At 39.9% G+C, this 16,043-nt stretch overlaps 1 protein-coding gene across 1 annotated transcript in view; it reads left to right on the forward strand.

Annotated features, from left to right (window-relative positions):
- Nucleotides 1-6,763: 6,763 nt before the first annotated feature.
- GREM2 (gremlin 2, DAN family BMP antagonist) overlaps nt 6,764-16,043 on the forward strand; it is a 123,914-nt gene continuing 114,634 nt past the window's right edge. The window contains exon 1 of the mRNA XM_525111.8: nt 6,764-7,077. The gene's annotated coding sequence lies outside the window, so the exon portion shown is untranslated. The remainder of the gene's footprint in view (nt 7,078-16,043) is intronic.

Genomic DNA, 16,043 nt, shown 5'->3' on the forward strand with positions numbered 1-16,043 from the left:
CTTTTGGACATATGCTAATGGCTACAATAAGCCAAAGTGCCAAGCCTCAGTCAGGGGAGTAGGCCTATATTATCCTTTCTCAGGAATGGGTCCTGTGGGCAGGGAAGTGAATATTTTGGACAATAATACAATCAACCACCATCGAACATTTAATTCAAACAATATTTCTATTGGATGAAACAGACTGGGATTCCTTCTTCAGAATTATGTTCTGTGCCAGTTTACAATCCACATAAGGAAGTCATCTCTCCTTTAATAAATTCATCAATCAGTTAATTTTTTTTTGTTTTTTTGAGATGGAGTCTCACTCTGTCACCCAGGCTGGAGTGCAGTGATGGGATCTCAGCTCACTGCAAACTCCGCCTCCTGGGTTCAAGCGATTCTCCTGCCTCTGCCTCTCAAATTGCTGGGATCAGAGGCGCCCGCCACCACACTTGGCTAATTTTTGTATTTTTGGTAGAGACAGGGTTTTACCATGTTGGCCAGGCTGGTCTCAAACTCCTGACCTCATGTGATCCACCCACCTTGACTTCCCAAAGTGTTGGGATTACAGGCATGAGCCACCACACCCAGTAGTTAATTTTTTAACAAATTAGTTTATAAATTGTTATTCAACTAACTTTTACTGAGTGCCAGCTCTGTACCAAGAATAGTGGTAAGCACTGGTTAGAAAAACTCAAATAAGATACAGTTTCTGCCCTTAGAGAGCTTAGAGACTTTTCATATATCACGTTGCTTTAATTGTACTCTAAAATGGAAATAGCCAGTTTAGTCTCCCTGGTGAGGAATAGCTCTAAATGATTTGGGCTTATTTCTAAAAGCCAAATCCGTATACTTCTCTATGGGAGCCCAAAACAATCCCAGAGAGGACACTCCCCCAAACCATCTTGAACACACAGATTCTCCCCTCCACATTCAAACGCTGGTTACTGAGCTTCAGTAGCCTTTGCTATTCCTGGCATGTGAAATGCCTGCTCTGTTGAGCTTGGATCCTGAATTTTATGAAGTATTTTCTCCAGGCCAGACACTGTGTAATCCTTCTAAACGAAAATCTAATTTAATCCTCCTAGAACTTACATCATTGTCACGTAAACTTTATTTTATATATGCAAAAACTGAAACCCCAGAAAAAAAGCAAGGAGGCCAGGCATGGTGGCTCGTGCCTGTAATCCTAACACTTTGGGAGGCCAAGGTGGGCAGATTGCCTGAGCTCATGAGTTCAAGACCAGCCTGGGCAACACAGTGAAACCCTGTCTCTACTAAAATACAAAAAATTAGCCAGGCATGGCGGTGTGTGCCTGTAGTCCCAGTTACTCGGGAGGCTGAGGCAGGAGAACCGCTTGAACCCGAGAAGCGGAGGTTTTAGTGAGCCGAGATCGCGCCACTGCACTCCAGCCTGGGCGACAGAACGAGACTCCCTCTCCAAAAACAAAAGAAAACAAAACAAAACAAAAAAAGCAAGGATATCCAAGCAGTAAGTGACTCAGGATTCAACCCAATGTTGACATCGAAGTCCAGGCACCAAACTACAGTGCAATAGTGTTCATCATCTGAAACTTAGCCTGAGGCTGAGTATCAAACTTCTTAAATTATGGTCCCTGCTTTGATTTTCTATTGGGCTTTTTTCCTTATGTACTCTTCAAGGAGGAGAACGTCACACAGATGACCTCAAACACTGAGAGATTTGGTGTATGGATACACACAGAAACAAAGGAAATACAGGCAGGGCCAGTGGAAGCTCAGAAAGATTAAACAACTGGACCTCATCTTTTCTTGCTCATACGCAAGACATACATTAGAGGTCTATTAGATCTTCATAGACACCTATTCTAACCATGACCATAACTAGTATACTCTCTCTTCTCTGATTTTCTGACTTTTTTTTTTTTTTTTTGAGGTGGAGTCTCACTCTGGAGTGCAGTGGTGCAATCTCGGCTCACTGCAACCTCCACCTCCTGAGTTCAAGCAATTCTCTTGCCTCAGCCTCCCAAGTAGCTGGGATTACAGGTGCGTGCCACCACTGGCTAATTTTTGTCTTTTTAGTAGAGAAGGGGTTTCACCATCTTGGCCAGGCTGGTCTTGAACTCTTGACCTTGTGATCCATCCGCCTTGGCCTCCCAAAGTGCTGGGATTACAGACATGAGTCACCGCGTCTGGCTTGGTTTTCTGACTCTTTAAGCTTATGTTATTGCTATCAAATGACAAAGTTAGCTACAGATAGAGAGAGAGATAGATAGATAGATAGACGGACGATAGAGAGATAACCCTAGTTCAAGCTCATCAAAAGGAGAAATCTGATGGACAGCCACCTCCCATTATCTCTGCATGGGTGGCAGATTGGCTCCCTTTGGGTCCAGCATACTCTCCTAGTCTGGTGTCTGTAGCTGTAGGGGCAGATGAATGTGATACTTCTACAGTTATCTATACTACTATCTAGGTCTCCTTCATCTGGGCTATCGGGTCTGGGAAAGAGTTAAGGAAGTGGCAGGTGCCATGATGGAGCCATTCTGGCCACTCCTTCAGCTACATTTGTCAATCTGAATCTTAGTTTAACCATCTCCTGCGTTCACCACTTACATGATGTCATAAGCACATGCAGGTCAAAGGTGGCTCTGCCTTCTCTTCACTCTCATTTTGCCCTCTTCACCTCTACCCATCCACATCTCAGAAGTAAGAGTACGGCGCAGAGGCCTTGCTGACATCTAATAAGCATGGGCTAATGAATCAAAAAAACCCACAACCACCTGCTCCCTGGGTCTTAAGGGAAAATATAGGGATTGAGCTGAATACATGGTCATTCCCTTTCCTATTAATTTCCCCAGCTCATCTGTGGGTTGTGTTCTCTGCTCCACTGGGGTGACACAAACATGACAGATGGCACTCTCATGGACAAGGAGTTTATTCTGTGACACAGTGAGAGCTATATATTTTGCTATAAAACTCTTATAAATCACTCATATATTCTGGGTAGAATCACCATGACACAAGAGAGATAAATGTTATTTAATACATGTGAACAGTTGAAATTTGTGAACCGTAAGAGCATAGATTCATATGTATCGGTGAATCATAAATATAGATTTCATTTTGAGGTTTTGATGTAAACATACAGTATTAATAAACAAAGTTAATGACTTTCTAGAAAATAAAGGTTTCTTATATGGTGGAGGAATAAATATTGAATAATCAGTAAATTGAAGAATTTACAAACTTTGTGCACCAAAAGCACTTTAACAATTTAAAAAGTAAACTATGATAATCTAAGAAAGAATTATAGCTATAAAAGGACAAAACAAGCACGTATGGATTTATCAATAAATCCATAGTTAAAAGGGAGCTATTAAGATAAATAAAGAGATAACCAAGGGGAAAACATTAGCATTAGAATGGCGTCCAACCTAGGCTAGAAAGAAAACACATGAATAGGTACAGACAAGATCAAGAATGTGATCTTACGCTTATCACACTGGGAATGCAATGTCAGTCTTCAGCAAACTAGTCATATGGAAATCTTGTATCTTTGTATAGTAGAGGAAGAATTATAAGCTCTTCTACTTTTTCTTTTTTTTTTTTTTACTTTTTTTCTTATTACAAATTATACATATTCATCATAGAACACACAGATATGTCAAAAGAAGGGTAAAAGACCATCTGCGGTCATCTATAGTTCAGAAATATACTTAGATCATAATCATAATCTTTTAAAAAATTTAATGGCATACTATGAAAATTATTCAATAAAATTATAAATTATTCTGTAATATAGTAAAAGCCAATAATAGCATCAAAGATGATTTCGAGCTGAAGTAAACCCTAGGTTACTTAGTCTGACCTTTATAACAATCCCTTCATAATCTCTGCAAATGACTGTGAGTCCTTTTCTTGACCACTTCATTGACCTATATCAAAATCTCCAAATCATCACTTTGCCAGGAAATTATTTCAATTTCCGAAAGCTTTAATTTTGAGAAGGCTTTCGCTATCCTGATTTTTGCCCACCCTTATTTTCTCTCCAGAACAGCACTGGGTTTCGGGTCCACTTCAACTTATTCCCATCCTCTGGCATCATAACTGTGACTACATCAGGGTGACTTTACTATAAAAACTCTTTTAATCTACAAAATTAGCCTAGTAGCATTTATCTTACATTCCTCATAGAGTTGTTTAAAAAAATCAAGAAAGAAAATGTTTATAAAAATGACAATATATTTGAAGCATTATATGAATAATAGACATATTTCCTCTTTTACCTTTACTGTTTGAAAATGTTATCATTTTCACCTCAGTTCCTACTCCAAGATGCCTGATTCTCTCTTGCATCTCTTATAAATTATAATGTTCAGAATCATCATCTTATCAACTCCTTTGGATACATGCCAATTTGTGAATATCTCCTGTAAAAAGTGCCACACTGAACTAAGCATGATGATCCTGATGTGGCTGAATAAGTGGAAAATAAAATGATTGTTCTGTCATGAATCTGCCCGGCTGTCCGCTGCTGTGCATGCTGAGATGCAAGCGTTTTTATTATTACTGATGTCTGTGTCATTTATGAAGGATTTAAGAAATGTCTTTGAAAAACTCTTTTAAAGGTAGCAAAATGATGAAAAGACTAAATATAGAATAATAAACACTGATGATTTATTTTCCCTTAACCACACAACTGATGGGGTATAGATGTCCTTTAAATCATCCAGTTTTGCTCTTCATTAACTGAAGGACAGAGGGCTTGAATTATTATCTAAAATGAAGTTTAAGATAGATCTGTGACTTTAAGTCACCCATGATTTCACTTACACTGTCTTTTCAGTGCTATGAAGAGCTATAATGAGCCCTGAAAATAACAAGCACAAAATACAATGATCTACTTGGTTTTCTCAGTAACTGTTTCTCTCTTTTCTAGAAAGGCAATTCGAAGGCAAATTATTGGTAACTTATCTGAAAATAACATGACCCGTTCTGAAATAACATAAATGACTATTTACCAAGTTGGACAGATGATTTCATGAATTGTTAGCTCTTCTGTGCAAAGGCAGGCAGGAATGAGAGTCAGCTGTGTTAACCCTTTGCTTTCCTTTGAGTCAAACAGTTTGTATGAACAAACAGGGCAGTCATCCACTCTCCCAGCTCTATTTGCTGTCTGCCTTCAGCAAGTCACTTTATCATTCCTCCACTCTGTTTCTCCACCTGGAAAATCTGGAATATCATACCTATAACTCCTTTTTTTTCCTAAGACTGTTGAGATCTTTAGAAGAACTACACTCTACACATTCAAAGATTTATGACAGTATTTTGTTTTTAGCTGCCTACCTAAAGAAAGAGAATGAACTGGAGTTGTTAAAGCAATAAGGATATGCCATTTGAGGTTAGACTGTGGTTAGCAGGAACCAACAGCTGAACGTGGTTTTGTTTTGTATTTCCTTTGTCAATTTCAGCTGATTTCAGGCAGGCCCATTCTGAGAATAAGGCTGCATTTCACAATTCCTGGAATGTGCCCACGTAAGAAAGAAGGCAGGTAGTCTGTTTGGTGATAGTATATTTCAAGAACTAATTGTTATTTCCTGTGAATTTGCAACCCAATGTGCTGTGAGTTGAGTTGGAACTAGAATATCAAATACCAAATAGTATACAAAAGGGATAACACTGCAAAAAAAAATTCAAGTCAAAAATCAAAACAGAGCTCAGAGATTTCAGAAGCAATGGCTTCTTGTCAAGAATAACTGTCATTAAAATTTCCATAAGCACCAGTGAAATTGATTTTGGGGAAAGTCTAAGGGAGGGTCTGTTTTATAAGACACACTGAAACTTTATTTTATTCTGAATTTCCCCAGCCAAGTTTGTAAGATCTCAGATTTTTCTTGGGCCCTTTCCCTGCCAAGGGGCCAAAGGTTTATCTCTATTGACACATACAGATAAAAAATTTTCATCCAGGAACCTCTATCAGCAGAGTCTGAATAGTCTTCTTTGGCTGGTGAATCACACTAAGGGAGTCTCAGTCCTGAGATGATCAGTGGTGAGAAGTTCAAAAAATAATGAAAAGAGCAAGCGCTTAGGCGTCACAATACGCTTCTGGTATAACGCACCAAGCCCGTGGAGCACAAGAATTGGTCTGGCGTCAGTGTTTTATGTTCTCTGGATGTTGAAGAGTCTGATTTGCATTAGAAATCTCTGCATTCAATAAACAAAAATCAGGATAATAATGACCAAAGTACTATTTGGAACAGAAAACAAATTCAAGCAATGGGTGTTTTGCACTGAATTCATTCAAGATTTTATTAGTTAAGCTCTCACTTAGGTTATTAGGCTCAGCTTGCTTTTTATTTCACTGGCCTCAGTTACTGCAAACAAAAGGAGCCTGGTGTGTGTGTGTGTGTGTGTGTGTAAGCGCACGTGTATGAGAATGTCAGACATATCACACACAGGCTTTCTACATTCTTCACATTGGAAACCCATCAGCAAAAGGAAGAAGATCTGAAGGGAATGAGTGTTTTTTTTTTTTTTTTTTTTTCTGGTTTAGGGGATGGAGGGAGAATTTCTCTACATAAACAAGAAGGTTAGAATTGGAAGTCTGCTAAAAAAAATGTTAGAGCTGACCACAGGGTTGTAAATCCACTGACTGGAAGGAGGAAAAGAGAAACATTGCAAGCGACTGAAGTGTGTGGTGTGGCTGCAATGTTTGTGGGTTAGATGAGAAACAAGCGCTGAGTGAAACAGAGAAGGGGGGTGGCTGGTGTGATTTGTTTGGTGTTCAGAGCCAATAGAAATCCCAGACTCTGATAATATCCCCGTGCAGCGCCGAGAGGATTCAGAGCTAAGTCTCCGGGCTCCTTTCACATCTGCAGGAGCAGCCAGCCTGGGACCGCGCGGCGCGGGGCGCGCTCTCGCCTCCCCTGCACCCTCAGCCGGCGCGCTTCTCCTATGGGCGTCTGCTGCAGTCTGGCTGCGGTCGAACCGAAAGCGGCGGCGGGAGACCAAACTTAGACCCCGCTGTGGACTAGAGAACTCAGAGAAGGCGGAGGGAGAGGGAGAGAGAGAGAGAAGGGACCCGAGGAGGAGGCTTCCATCACGTCATCGCAGGTACGCAGCTTGTCACGACTAATGTGACACAGACACGGTTTCTGATTTCTACCTTCACCAGGCACTTAGAATGAATTGACATTGTTTGTTCCGTGGCTGGTCAGGACCGAAAGCCCTGAGTGAACGTCTCGCCGGTTTCACCCCGGGTAATTCAAGCTGTCGGCGTGTGTCTGGGGGCCACAAGGTTTATTCACCTATTGAATTATGCGTGGGTGTAAAATAAGGACCTTCAAACTTGACCGTGATCGCTCTTTCTTTCTCTTTTAAATAACGTCAATACCAATATGTTGTCATACCACCAATAAATACCTCTTGGTGACCGCCATTCTAATCATGACTATAGCGAGGCAAACACCATCCAATTGTTAGAAAGCGGGCTATGAACCTCTCCCACCTACCTACCAGGTTAATATCCTCCCTGCAGGAATAGGAACCACAGCGGACTTCGGCAGAGTTTTGATTTTTTAAAGCATATGGCCAAGGTGCACTCGCCTCATAAGGGAAATATCACTATTATCACTATGCTGTGGTTGAAGGAGAAGAGAGAAGGGAGGTAGTTATTTTTTAATGTGATTGTCAGTGATCCTTCCTGTGTACCTGACTTATTTCTACACTGTCTTACGAGTTTAAAAATGCATTTGTATTCTGCACACCAGGCACGTTCAGTTCCAGGATCTCACATATTACTACATTAAAAAGTCATGAATTGGAACTATCTAGTAGATGTGATAGTTGTAAGAAAATATTGATGTTTGATTTTATTTTATTTGATCCTAAAACTCATAAACTTCTATTTCTTTTTTTTTTTTTATTTTGAGGTGTGGGTTTTGTTAAAAAAATCTATTTCCTGAGATTTTATCATGTTTGATTTGAAATTTTAAAGATAGTTATATAACTCCCCACCCCTTGATGACTTGTGATTAAATTAGCATTGCTTAATGAGTTCAGTCTTTCCTGGGAAAAGCCAGAGGGGACTGCAAGAAGTCAGTTAAAAAATTGGTCTTGCTTTGCAGTCTTCAAGGGCTGGCTGGTATTCATGTGGCTCTGAATCCCTATGAAAAGTGCTTTTTCTGCAGTGGAACAGATTGGGACTCCAGTACAGCCAGAGAATGGCTCTGCAGCAGGTGCAGGGGCAATCAAATACCTTACCTTTCGTCTAAACAGCACTCTTCCCAGTGGAGTCTTAGTCGATCATATCCAAACCATTCACTGATAATTCACAATCGACTCACCATTCAGCCGTGCTTAGTTTTCAAGGTAGCCTTTGTCCCAAGACATGTGCCCGACCAAGGAAGATAAGAAAGTTATAAGAAAGGTATTTGTGTTGTATATCACAGTGGGGAATTTATATCGACCTTTTTTTGTTTGTTTGTTTTTTGTTTCTTATCAGATGAACATGTTCTTTCTGTCATTAAAGGAAATGCATGCTTAGCTCTACCACAGAGTCAGGAAAACTTCATAGTTTTTGCCCATTGACTGATCTGAATGATTTAATCGGGTGCTTTTTGAAATCGTGTCAAAGTATAGACATGGCAAGTGAATATTATATTTAGGAGAAGGCATTTTAACTTTATAGATAAATTTTTTTTCCTTTTACATCAGAAAGAAACTGTAAAGAACTGATCTGTGCAAATAAATATAAGTTAATCGACCCAACTACATTCTATTGGTAAAGAGTTGTTTTGTATGATTGTGAGCATTTGTCAATCTTTTATAAATAAAATAGCTGCAATAAGTTGGGACCTATTTCTGTCTTATCTTTCTAACTCTAAAGCAATGTTGGGTGTGTTGGTAGCAACTTTGTGAGTGTGAGACGGATTATATTCACTTTGTATAGACTAGGAGACACTGATGGCTTTTCAAAGATAAATATAAACAACGCTGTGATTATTCATTGTTTTGTGCTATCATTCTTCACCGAGAGAGGTAATCAACAGTTCATTCTCTATGAATCTTAGTAGAGCCAGACAGAGCTTTACATACCCTCTAGTTATAAGTTTGGGAAAGTTTAAACAAGGTACATGCCTTTAAATCTCTTTAAAGTAAACATCTCTTTTTCTAATGCAAAGGAATGGTATTAGACTCTCAGTTCTTATTGATATGGAGAGGATTGGCCTGTCTGGGTCAAGGGCAGACACTGAGAGACTGCAGAGGCACAGGCACTCAGCAGATTAGTTCAGCCACTTTTGTACTTCAGTGTTGCTACAGCAATTGCCCCTGTGCAACGTGCCAGGTTGCAGGCATGTTCTCAGTATCAGGGTCCTTCAAGTATCTACGGACAAAAAAGAATTCTTTCAACCAGGGAAAACGTGCCCAGCATTTGGCTTAAATGGGTCACACAAGACATTGTTTTGAAGGACAAGGTGTTCAATTAAAAATTAGGCCTATGGTGCCATCTTCTTCTTGGATTAGCTGCTTCTTGATAGTTCTTTTGTTTCTAATAATATTAGGTATAATAGGCCTAATAATGTCTAGAATTAATTTTGATCACATGTCAGGCTAAAATGTGGTCCTCAGACTCAACACTGACCAATGACTTAAGCTGATTTCCCATCACCACCACTTCCAGTTGGAAAGATGTCTTTAAGTGGCCAGCACATTGATGGGACCCAGACGGTGTTGGCGCACTGATTTGTAGAACAGAGTCCCAGAGCCACACGGATGTTAAGGGGATGGAACGTGAGCGGGTGGAAGCCACAAGGGTATAAAGTGAGATGATATAAAGATTGACATGCTTCAGTATAAATCCTGGAGCCAAAGGAAAATGAAAATGAATGTATTTCCTCTAATTACCTTCAGATATAGATTTTTGATTAGCTTCAAGTATACATTTTTGATGAGACATCCTGAATATTTTTAATAAACTCTCTTGTGTTCTTAGGTATATCCCACACAGGTGTGGGATGAAAATAAAGGCATTTGATGTACTGTAACACTCCTGTCTATACAGGCCAGGAGAGGGCAGCATGCAAACTCTGAAAAAGTGATTTGATACCTCCCCCTGACCATGAGGAAGACTCCAGTCGCCAAATGGCTAAAAAATGTCCCTCCAACTTGAAGTGCCCTCTTCCCTTTGGAGAGCCAACTCTAGAGTCTTAGTAAAGGCACATCATCCAGAAGGGTTTGTTTCTATTTTGGCCTCCAGAATTGGTGCTACCTGGCAAAATCAGAAAAGCAGCAGCATATTTCACAGTGAACTCAATTTCCCTTTCTTTTAATTAGCTTTACCCTTTGAGCCTATTCAAGCAGTCTTGATCTTGACTCTGTTAGGAGATGGGTGAGAGAAAGGGAAAGAGAATGCAGGGAAAAGAGGACAAGAAAGAATGGGGTTTCTCAAGTTGGTTCTCCAGGGGAAATGTTTATGAGCTGCTTTCTCAGTAGACCCAGCCTTTATTTTAAGCATATCTCAAATATAAGTTCAGGGCCACAAGGATCCATTTTGTCTACTGACAATCAGAATCCTAGCAAATTTGGTTTCAAAACAAAAGAGCTGGAATAGCTTCTCTTGGTTGTACCCAGAATCTAAAAGACATATACTGGCTAGGCGTGGTGGCTCATGCCTGGAATCCCAGCACTTTGGGAGGCCAAGGTGGGTGGATCACCTGAGGTCAGGAGTTCAAGACCAGCCTGGCCGACATGGTGAAACCCCATCTCTACAAAAATACAAAAATTAGCTGGGCTTGAGGGCAGGTGCCTGTAATCCCAGCTACTTGGGAGGCTGAGGCAGGAGAATCACTTGAACCCAGGAGGCGGAGGTTGCAGTGAGCCAAGATCATGCCGTTGTGCTCCAGCCTGGGAGACAGAGTGAGACTCCATCTCAAAAATAAATAAATAAATAAATAAATAAGTAAAATAAATAAATAAATAAATAAATAAAAGACATAGGCTAAAAAATAAGAATTATGTATCCACCTCTTAGAAGCTCAAAAACGATTAAAACTAGTCCATCGTAAACCTAGCCTAACTCTTTTTTTTTTTGGAGACAGGGTCTCACACTGTCTTCCAGGCTGGAGTGCAGTGGCACTATCTCAGCTCACTGCAGCCTTGACCTCCTGGGCTCAAGGAATCCTCCCACCTCAACTTCTCCAGTAGCTGTGACCACATTCTCATGCCACCACGCCTGGCTAATTTTTGTATTTTTTGTGGATACAGGGTTTCATCACATTGTGCAGGCTGATCTCGAACTCTTGGTCTCAAATCTACCTGCCTTGGCCTCCCAAAGTGCTGGGATTATTACAGGTGTGAGCCGCCATGCCCAGCCAGTTAAAACTTTTTAAAACTCATGGCTAATCGGCTGTATCCTTGTGCAGTTGCTACCATCAGAGATGAGTCATCTTCTAGGGACAAACTATAATTGCACATAGAAGAGAGAAATAGTCACTCTTAAAGTGGGTGTCCTGTGACTGGCAGCAATGACTTCCGAATGGTTCATCACAATTGCGCTAGGTTGGAGATGTTAGCTTCAGGAGCATCCTTGTCTCTTTGCTGTCTTTTGTTCAGCTGCTGCACAACTCACTACTAAATATGAGGGACTTAGGGGGAAGCTCGGAGAGGGGCTTTTTAAACATCATCTGAGAAGGCCAAAGTAAAAGCATTCTGGAGGAAAAAGCTGTGGCTACTCCTGAGAGAGGAGAAAGCAGAAGGGATGTTGGGCTGGGGATGGACGCACTGGGGCAAGGATGTAAAGACATCTGTGTCGAGAAAGAGTGATTCTGCCACTTGGGTGTGGAGGATTCCAGGAGGCTCAGGAGGCTGCCCATCGAGGGCTCAGCAGCTTGTGTGCATATATGAGTACTTGAAAGCTCAGATCTCCACTTCTTTCTGGTGCCACCATATTCTGCTGGGAGGTGTGGTGGCCTTGAATCAAAGCAAAGGTTTTTTCAAGGACAAAGTCAAGATTCCCTGGCATCTGGAGGAGCAGGGAGGTCACTGTTTGTCTCCTCCATTGTCAGCCAGATGAGCCTCTGCTGCACTTCCATGTGCTGTCTAGAACTATGTAGTGCTCTGATGCAAGGAAAGCATGGATGAGTGTGAGAGGTTCATCCAGGGTCTCCATGGAATCAAACACAATGCCATAATAGTAGGGTATTGACAAATGAGGGGGAAAAATAAGTCCTAGAGGCCGGGGTGGGGAGGAATTGTAAAATGTATCACCCAAAGTCTAAGACCAAGAGTCTCTGCTGCTATTTTGCAGATTTTAATGTAGCACATCCCCATTATTTTAAGATAGTCAGAAAAACCCCAGGCTCCATCTCTCTTCTGCAGATTACTTTCCAATTAAAAAAAAAAATCTAATAACTGAAGGAGAAATCTCTTTGAAGGTGCTTACCTGCTTGAGAAATACAATAGGATGAGTGAGATTCTGGCAGATACCACAACCCTCATTAAAAGGCATACTAGAAGGGTATGTTTCACTAAGAAACTGTGTCTGCATTGTGAATGCGAGAGATTTGGAAACAAAAGAAATATATGACTTGTAGAAAAGTCCTCTTAAAGGACAGTTTCTGAAGGACATGAGGCCAAGAACACAAATATTCCCAAACACAACTTTCATGTTATGGATGAGTAACCATTCCAAGCTAAAATTCTTCTCTCCTATAGTTTATTTAAACAATGAAAGGGGGGGAAAAAGAGAACGCTGAGCAGGGGAACACTTGACCAGCTCCTATGAAATGCTAAGTTGACTTCGTCTAGAACAAACATTGTCTGCATTAAAAATATTATTCAACCTGGCTCTACAGGTGTGACCGTAAAGGCTGAGAGGAAGCTAATCTTATCATCTATGGAAAGCTAGCTGCTTCTCTCTGCTTTTGTGCAATTATAACACGAACCCTGGATAATGCATTGTATTTTCTAATTATGGTAGCTACGTTTTGGGAAAGTTGATGGATGTGTGACATTGTACTTAGAGTTAATAAAAATCCAGCAACTCTGTAATGAGATTTTTCTGCCTTTGCTAGGAATTTAAATCTCATCAGCATTTCAAACGATCTTTACTTTTCTCTTATTGATAATTTTTAAAAATTAAGATTGTTCTAACATTTGTTGAATGCATACCATGTGCCAGATTAGAGTAGACACATCTCACAGATTATTTAATTCAGTCTTCACCACAGTCTCAGGAGTTTATCTTCTGCAAGTTTTACTGAGAATTTCTTGTAACCGTAACATCTGATAGCTGAGAACATATTCCTTCAGTCAGTCAGTCCTACAGGCATGCATTCAACAGATATCTATTGAGTCTTTTTGTATAATTATAAGATAATAACAATTAATCATCAACAGTATGGTTGCTTTTACTAGTATAGTCCTTTACATTATATTTTCACATACATTCTTGTGTTTAATTCCTGTATTTCACATACATTCTTGTGTTTATTTCACACATTCTTGCATTTAATTCCTGCCAGTTATTCACATATGCAAAAACAATAACAGCAAACATCTTCTATAGCACTAGCCCATCATTAAATGATTGAATTTACATATATGATTTCAATCATGATGGAATATTGATTGATTTAGTTTCAGATCCACAGGAGTGGATTTGATCAGATGTTTATCATCCATCTAATAGACGAAAAACAGATGAAAAATATTCACCCTCAGGCCCACTACTTGAGAGCAACATAGATCTGTGTAAACTTTAACTTCTCTGCTAAGAGCGTGTTCAGTGTCTGGAGGCACCATCCCCTGGCCTGCAGAGACCACCTTTCATGGTTCCTTATGAAAACTTGGAGCAATGCAGAAATATGTATCTTCAAACATACGTATTTAAGACTTCAACTTGACCAATGGTATGGAAAATACACTTACAATGTCATTTCTATGAACTCAGAGAATGTAAACTTTGAAGGAAACAGGCAAAAAGCATCACTTTCTGTCAGAGGGTCTAATAGTACTAAGACTTTTTTTGACCTAGAAGAGAGTTATCTAGTAATTATGAAAAAAAAAAATTTAACCTAAGAAACTCAGGAGACCTGGGTTTGCACCTGTTTCCATTTTTCACATCCTTGGGGAAAGTCTACACTCTCTCTTGAGTTCACTCTTTACAATGAGAAGGCGGAAGTGGCTCACTGGGCTTCATTCCAGCTGTAAACATCAATTCTACATGCTTCCCTCTGAGAAATGGCTGACAGTTGTTAGTTAAAGAATGATTATTTGCTAAACATTTTATAGGTATCATCTAATCTTTACAAAAATCTTAGCTAGTAGTGTTATTATCCTCATTTACAGATGACATTACTAAGACTTAGAGCTTTCAAAAAGTGACACAGTCAAGCATGCTGTAGAATCATTTCAATCTGGCAGGGCTCAGTGGCTCACACCTGTAATCCCAGCATTTTGGGAGGCCGAGGTGGGTGGATCACTTGAGGTCAGGAGTTTGAGACCAGCCTGGCCAACATGGTGAAATCCCGTCTCTACTAAAAATACAAAATTAGCCAGGCATGGTGGTGCATGCCTGTAATCCCAGCTACTTGGGAGGCTGTGGCAGGAGAATCGCTTGAACCCGGGAGGTGGAGGTTGCAGTGAGCTGAGATCGCGCCACTGCACTCCAGCCTGGGCAACAGGAGCGAAACTCCACCTCAAAAAAAAAAAAAAAAAAAAAAAAAAAAGAACTGTTTCAATCTTAACTCTTCCACACTTCCTCTAGTATGTTGTGCCTTCATTCACTTACAAGTACTGAAAAGATACTATGTGCATAAAGCAGTGTTCAAGATTATAGGGCATAATAGTGAAGAAGACAGTTAAGGTACCTTAAAGAGTTCAATACTAGTACGAAAGACCAGGAATAACCTAATGATTACAGTGGTGTTTGTTGGGTATTATAACCAGGATCCTCCGAAAATCTATGGCATTGTTTTGGCCTTACTAACAAAGCCATTTGACAACACAAGTCTTTTCATTGTAATAGCTCAAATTTTTTCTTTACATCATTTCAGATATTTTTTCCACTGGAGTTTAATATGGTTTTAGTCTTCCTTGTATAATTATTTTTGTAACATGTTTACATCTTTCACTAACTTTCAAGCTCCCCTGAGGGCAGAGGCTATTTCTTGTTCTTCTTTTTATTTCTCAGCACAAAACTGATGCTTAAGGAACTATTTCTGATCTGAATCTATTGAGATCCAGCTGCAGCTAATTTAGAGCTAGGATCAGAGACTGCTGCTTATCTGCTGAAAGACACAGTCTTCAAAAAATTCTAAACACACACGTCTACCATAGGCTAAACAAATGACAAACCCAGTCTTTTGTCCTGGGAACTTTTTGTTTTTTTTCTTTTTGTCTTGTGTTATTTATCCCTTATGCTACAGACTCCTAAATGTTTAAAATGATCATTTCAGTGAGAAAATAAAAATGTCATGAAAAATCAATTAATTTTTTAAAAATTTACGACTTAGACATTAAAACACTAAATCAACAATTTTGATAGGTTTTGTTTTTCCAAGTAAAAGAAAATTTATTTATTATTAGAGAATGCCAAGGTGTTCCTGTAAATTTATCTGTCATTCCCCTGGGATGGCCTGTTCATAACAACCTGGAATGCACGCTGACTTTCTGGGCTCATTGCTTCCCCTTGGAAATTAACAAATTCTTGCTCAAGCAGAAGAAAATGATAAGATTACTGAAAATTCTGGAAACACTGTGATTTTTGGATTAGAAGATTTAATTTAGGAGATGCAGGAGAGTTTTTAAGAGGACTAATTTGTTCTATGTGGTTTTCAGAGGTTAGATTTTTAAAAAATCTCTATAAGGATACTTTTTACCTTGGTGATTTTTTATTTGTTTGTTTGTTTGTTTTTTGAGACAAGGTCTCATTCTGCTGCCCAGGCTGGAGTGCAGTGGTGCAGTGGCATGATCTCAACTCACTGCAGCCTCAACCTCTCACGTTCAAGTGATCCCCCCACCTCAGCCTCCGAAGTAGCTGAGACTAGAGGCATGTGCCACCATGCCTGGCTAATTTT

Source organism: Pan troglodytes, chromosome 1, assembly GCF_028858775.2.
Source record: "Pan troglodytes isolate AG18354 chromosome 1, NHGRI_mPanTro3-v2.0_pri, whole genome shotgun sequence".
Lineage (NCBI taxonomy): Eukaryota > Metazoa > Chordata > Mammalia > Primates > Hominidae > Pan > Pan troglodytes.